Source organism: Lepisosteus oculatus, chromosome 19 (genome assembly GCF_040954835.1).
Source record: "Lepisosteus oculatus isolate fLepOcu1 chromosome 19, fLepOcu1.hap2, whole genome shotgun sequence".
NCBI classification, from domain to species: domain Eukaryota; kingdom Metazoa; phylum Chordata; class Actinopteri; order Semionotiformes; family Lepisosteidae; genus Lepisosteus; species Lepisosteus oculatus.
The window spans coordinates 945,981-953,061 of record NC_090714.1 but is presented as its reverse complement, the minus strand read 5'-3'; the positions used below and the strand labels follow the sequence as shown (position 1 = coordinate 953,061).

At 37.1% G+C, this 7,081-nt stretch overlaps 1 long non-coding RNA gene across 1 annotated transcript in view; it reads right to left on the bottom strand.

Annotated features, from left to right (window-relative positions):
• Positions 1-325: 325 nt before the first annotated feature.
• The window catches only part of LOC107078921 (uncharacterized), a 51,268-nt gene continuing 44,512 nt past the window's right edge, over positions 326-7,081 (bottom strand). The window contains exon 3 of the long non-coding RNA XR_011182635.1: positions 326-1,169. This is a non-coding gene — a long non-coding RNA (uncharacterized lncRNA). The remainder of the gene's footprint in view (positions 1,170-7,081) is intronic.

Here is a 7,081-nt window from a genome sequence, read left to right as displayed (position 1 = left end):
CTGCAAAGTTCAATGTTTCTGACAGTTTTTTGGGAACCTTTTTGAGTTCAGTTTTTTAAAATAGAGCTGCGGATATAAAGTGTATTCCAGAAGTATATTCTAGAAATGCACGAGCTAGGGTTAGGGTTAGCTTTGCACAATAGCTAGACATTTGGTGATGTACTATTTTTCCTTGCTTAAGGAATTTGGCCCATTTTAGCAGTTTTTTCTAAGCCTAGTGCCCTTGAATTAAAACATCAGAACTTTTAAAACACAGTTGCTACAGGCTAAAAGCCCTTTTTTTATTTTGAAACCCAAAATGATCTGTTTAGCTACATCAGTTGCAATCATAATCCTAACCTGTACACGGCAGAAGACATGCTTGTTCAGCATCTCAATAGGAGGTTACAAAAATGAATTATTGGAAAATACTTGTAAAAACTGGTGCTTTCAACATTGTTGACAAATTTGGATTTTTGGGGTAACTAAGTTTTTAAAGGCATTTTTTTTAGATCCACTACAGTATCATGCCTCATATCACAGAAAGTGAGAGTTCTATTTTTAACCTTATTGTCACAGAAGTGTTTTGGGCTACACTGTTGCAGAAAAAGGGCAGGAAATAATTGCTAAAACCAATAGTAATGAGTTAGATGATTGATTAAAAAGTACAGAAGTTATTGAATCAAATATACTGTAACTGTAAAATCAGGTCCTGACACCATCAGACTATACAGGATTAAGGATGTCACCCCCTAATATTAGGAATTGTGAGGCCTTCTACAGCTCAGTGTGTTATTTTATTCTCTGGAATAGATTGATACCAGCAGGCACAAAACGTCTTCCATCCCCATGATCAAGACAAGCCACAACTTGTTTGTCAGCATCACAGTAAAATAACACCACTTTTGAGGAACTGATTAAAAATGGTGATTAATCTGAATATTGTGTTCTTTTTCCCATTTTCTATCCTTAGCAGTTCAGGGTGGCTGTCTTCCATGAGCCTAAAATTGACTGATCAGACCAACATGAGATCTGGCAGGATGAGCATGCTGTGTGGAGGTTATCTGGTCAGGCTCTGCGCAATCTGGTCATTGTTGAGCTGTCTTCTCACTTTGTTTCCTCATTCTGAAATGTTTCATTCTCAGATTGCTTGGCTCCATCCTCCATTCGATTCAGTGAGGGTCCACAATCTGGAAAGAATTGCATTTCCTGACTTTTGCCGTAACCATATTGAGCTACAATAAAAAGTGAGGCGTAGTATGAATGTTAAGGGTAAACAAAATAATATCAAACACCAAATTAAAATCAAAGATAAAGTACAGTCAGGAAAGAAATCCAATCAAGCAAAACATGGCTTCCTTGTTTCTGAGGCACAATGAGTTGGCATCAAAGACTTTTTCTTTTTTTATTTGCAACAGGTTTTTCAAATAACTATTACATTATACAGAAACTATTAAATAAAACGTGATTAAAACACTTTGAATCCTTACCTTCTGGCTTTCTACAGTCCAAAACTACCTTGACTATCAACTACAACTTACTGTTGACTTTATCACAAAGATACTCTCCTTTAACATGGACCACTCTGTATCTTTAATTTCATTGTGGCTGCTTTTCAGGATTAGTCAACAATTGTGTTTGACACGATTCTAGCATTTTCCAGATGCTGTGGTAAAGAGAATATCCCCTCTATATAGATGGTTTTCTAGATAGCTGGTCCCTCAAAACAGTATCTCATCAATTATCCAGCAAAACTAGGAAATCTTGGCTGCAGTCGACGATTAGAAAAATTAGCTTGTAAAGATTGTAAAGATCTGTAAAGATTATCGCCAAGCTGTAGGGTTCATCTTGAATTTATTTTGGCATCTTGATGTTGTCACAATGTCAGCCACTCTAATAAAATAGTCTGAATTAAACAACACCTGATAATGTCATTCTCTCATCTGTGGACAAGTCTCTGATAAAGAATTACCTCATCATAGATAATGCTGCACATACCCTCTGCATACAACACAGTGAGCAACACAGGTATGCATACAGCATGTCATTAACTGGTAACATAGCCTCAGAGGGTTAGTTCCAATCTGTAAAGCCATTTCACTCAAAAAAATACAGAGAAGGTACTGAAACAATATATCTGAAACCAGGCAGAAATATAAAAGATATGCTTAGTGCTTCCCATTCTTTGCTCAAAGAAACAATTTGAAATTGTTGCTGTCTGAAGAACAGCTGAAGAAATCCATTAACCTTTTTTCAGTGCAAAGAACTGAGGTGACTTGAAACTTACTGTAATCTTTTAAATTTCAGGTCTGTTATCAAACTTCTAAATTTTATTCGGATCACTTTTAAAATGTTCTTTTTGTTTTGTAATTAACAGGAAGACGGAGCTCAAGCTCTGATAAACCAAATACGACAGTCCTGTCCCCCTCTAAGATATAGAATATATCTGCATAAAATTCTAGATGTTGTCTAGTGTGTAATGCCAGGAATAGTTGTCTGTTTGTCCGTCACAAGACGTATGACACTGAGCCAGTTGTAAACCCACAGGCTGCTGTCAAATCTTAATAACTAATTGGAGTGTTTGTCTGTAGTGGGAATATCTGCTTGCAGGTAAGGATGCCTGCTACATCATTAAAAAACAGATAGCCTGACATTAAGTAAAACTGCTATGCTATTTCATTAAACATGTCAGGCTTTTCGCAAAACCTAATGAAGCAGATAAGAGCTTATCCTGAAAGCAAGGTGTACAAAGTAGCAGTTACCTGTTAACTCTCCATTATTTACTGTCTTTGTTCATTTGGACACCTTCCCTGAGATCTCCCTGCACAAGTTGTATTGTGAATGAAGTGGGTTTCCATTTGAGTGTAGGCAAATATGACTATGCAATAAAAAAATATAAGTCTGTGATTAATTTACCACTAAAAAAAAAAACTATTTGCAAAATAACATGTGAAGACCCTCTGTCATATGGTATGTCACTGGAAAACGCATAAGGAAAAGGTTCAGAACCTGGAATCTAGGTGCACGCTAATGAATGAGTGATGAAGACTACGGGAACTGCAGAACTCACCCAGGTTCAAGTGAATATATATTCCAAAGTCTGCACTGATCAGACCTAGTGACTGTAAATTTTACATCCCATGTACAATGCAGAGTTTACAAAGCCGACTGAGGAGAGGTATATAAGCAACATGACAGCGTCTAAGTTTGAGGCCATCAGCTCAGTCTGTTCATTGCACCGCACACACAAAATGTTGATTCTGATGATGTCATGACACAGAAGCTGCCTGAAGAATGCAACGACAGAAATAGAAATATGGTCTGTTTTCCATATATTCAACAAATTGGAAATGGGCAGCAGTTGATAGTCGAAGGGACAGAAGTAAAATAATACATTCTGGCAGAAAGCTCCGGAAGTCTGGGGACTGACATGAATGTATTCCTTGGATATTTTGCCTCTGATCAATCAGATGCTTTGCAGCTTTATAACACCAATAGTAAAAGGACATCCCATAATACAATGGTTTGTATTCCAAGCAGCCAGGAAGATGCTAAGCTAACCTCTGGGCACAGTAAAAAAAACACTGCATAAAAGAAGAGCTTCAGTACTGCTTTTATTTAAAGAAATACTCTAGGAGGCAATTCCAAATCATTCAAAAGATGCATTTTTGGTTAATCAATCTGGTTCATTTCTGATAGCGCTGTGAAACACTTATTGCATTCTGAAGTATTTCCCCTAAATGATTACCGTCAGAATTATCACAGGGATCAACAGAACTTCTTTCCAACTCAGGTGGACATTGCTTTGCAAACACTATGGACATCTTACACATAATCGAGAATGAAAAATTAATTCAGTATACAGTGCCCTGCAAAAATATTTTTACCCTAGCAAAGTCTTTGCATGTTGTTGCTTTGCAGCTTGCAGTTATGACCCTTTGAAGTAGCAATGAATATCTGTTATATGCACAACCTTCACTAAACCATGGTGCTGACAACAGAAACGTTGTTACCCTACAGAAAGCATGCCAGGTCGGCATACTGTAGTCTTACAACATCTTCGTTTTCCAGGGAAGGCAAAACAGCCCTGGCTTTTTCAGGCATTTTTACGAATTTTACAAATTAAATTTTATTCCTTGTGCAAGTGTTTTTTCTTATATTTCAATTACAATGCATTATTTATACTAAATATGTCATTGTGATCGACATTTATCTGTGTTCACATTTCACTATCAAGCACATTAAATACCACGCTTCCAGTTACTTTATTAAAGACATTACTGTCTCAGGCTTGTGTTCTGTACTGTAATTCATCATTACCTTAAAAATGATCAAAATTACTTTTACATATTTAAGTGCTTTCTGGAGTTTTATACAGTACATTAAAGGCATTTACAGAGGTTCCTGTACATTTCCAAACATGGCTAATTGAAAAACGTATAAATCTTTCAGCTACACTCTTTTATTAAAAGGACTGCTATATATATCTACAGCTATCTATTGCTATCTATCAAGTGAAAAGACTCTCTAAAAGGCTTACAGCTCCTACCTACAGTAATAATCTCATTTCACACAAGTGTAGAGCTCCTGAAGGCCTTTTCCAGACATTCCAAAGATTTTAAAGGAATATATACTTTGCATAAGCAGCCTTAACATAAAAAAGATAAGATTATTTTCTTTTCTTACTTAATCGCTTGTGAAATCCTAGCCTTTCTAGTTTCACTCAAAGTAACCTTAGGATATGTTATTTTAAATAGTTCTGCATTTACTATGCTTTTGGATGCAGGATCTACGAAGCATTTATTCATAAAAAATTGTGCAAAGAAATTTGAAATTCAAATTCAGCTCTATGATGTTACATCTGTATCGGTTTTATATTATTTGTATTCATTTAAGAGCTGTATACACAAATGCAACTACAGTTATGCATAGCTGAGAGTAAAATTTCAATTATACTTTGAGATTTCAAGCAGTTAGCTCTAGCCACATTAACAATCTGAGTAAAACAAAAGTGGAGAGGAATAAAGCAGGTTATATAAAGCTCAAGAGCATAACACTTAATTATTCTCAATATCCTCTCCCTGAACATAATTTCATAAAGAGTATCACACTAATATTAATACCAAAACAATTTTTTAAATTATCCAGTTTTATCTTACGTTATCCAGGTAAAACATTTAACAAAACAACAAAAATATACAAGGCACCATTAATCAATTATTGTACAGTACAGACTTGTAGAATGTTCTTGTACATACTGGTCTATGAACCAGCGTGCTGGTCATTGCCCTTTTCCTCCCCACACCTGGTCGTTTAACAAGCAGCGTGAGAAGTTATATGTTACTGCTGGTGTGGCTTTTCCCTGTATCTCTATATCTATGGTAGAAGATATTTTCCTGAGGGTGGCATATTACCACAGTGGTTAGCACTGGGATTCAATTCCAGACCTGGGATATTTTCTGCATAGAGTTTGTACTGAATGTTCCCCCTGTGTTCACATGGCTTTCCTCCCACAGTCCAAAGACATACTGGTAGTGACTTCTGGAAAAACTGGCCTTGGTATATGTTTGTGTCTGTGAGTGCCCTATGACGGACTGGTGGCCCATAACAAACACTAGCGAGAAAGCTTCAATCCCACCATTCACCCACGAATAAGGCAGTGGTCTTCAGTCAGTTTAAACTGGAGATCACTTTTGGGCTCTAAAAAGACTTAAATATCTACATTCTCACAATCCCAAAACTAATTGCTATGTTTAACACTCACCTAATAGAGTGACTCCAGCATGTCTGAGGTGGCTCTGAAGTCTGTGTCAGAAGAGCAGTGTGACAAGTGGTAACACAGAGGTATGTGGACCCATAACAGGCCTTCATCTTCAGTGCACAGAATCACAGAAGAGGGTACTTCTCTCTGATTACCAATAGTGATAACAAAAGTCCCAACGGTTTTTGTCCCTTGACCTACAGTAGCTTTCAGTTCTAAGTCATTTTGCGTGGAGATGATCTCCATGTCAGCTCCACTGTTTCATGCAGTCACCTGCTGTCAGTTTTCCGATTCCCACCTGACAAAAAGTGTTGATGACAACTGTGACAGTTTTTTCCATCTTGTCTACCTAACTGAATTGTCTGTTGAATTCCTTCTTCAATTTATTCGGGTCACAGAATATGTTAGGAAGGAATCTTTCCCCTTTGATATTTTGTAGGATTTTCTGCACATTTGAGAAACACTTGAACGCATTCACTGTACTCTTAATACTATGACAGCTCTCTGTTCCTAACCTGCAGTTTCCAATTTAATTCTCATTAATTAAATTAATGGCTCATTAATTTCTGCCATTATGTCCATATTAAACCCCAGTCTTATAACCACACATCATCTAACAACTTGCTGCAAAACTAATTTTTAATATTAAAAAGCTGAAAATTCAGATAGAAAAATCTCAGAAGCACTTTTCTTTGATTTATCCTCATATCTGCATGAATGGTTTCTTCGCATTAGGTAGCATCAAGCTCATCGAGTAAAGTGAAAAACAGGAGCAATATTCCAGAGCTCTTGCACAAATTGAGTTGAAGATGCTGACAACAACTGTCATCAAAAAGAAAAATCAATATCCTTTCTTTCAAGTGCTTATTGGTAAATAACACAGTGGTAACTGACAACTCAGGATTATTTTGGCAAAATGCAATAAAGTATACATTGACAACTACTTTTGCTGGTGTTCTATTAGCAGTGAGATTCTCAATCTGAAAGATTTTATCAGTTAGATACCTTAAACTTCATTGTAGATATCGTTGATAATAATTGCTTACACTTATATAGCGCTTTTCTGGACACTCCACACAAAGCGCTTTACAGGTAATGGGGATCCCCTCCACCACCACCAGCGTGCAGCCCCACCTGGATGATGCCACAGCAGCCAGAGTACACCAGTACTCTCCCCACACACCAGCTCTCAGTGGGGAGGAGACCTGAGTGATGAAACAAGTTCATAGGTGGGGATTATTAGGAGGCCATGATTGGTAAGGGCTGATGGGACATTTTGGCCAGGACACTGGGGAAACACCCCTACTCTTTTCGAGAAACACCCTGGGAGTTTAAATGACC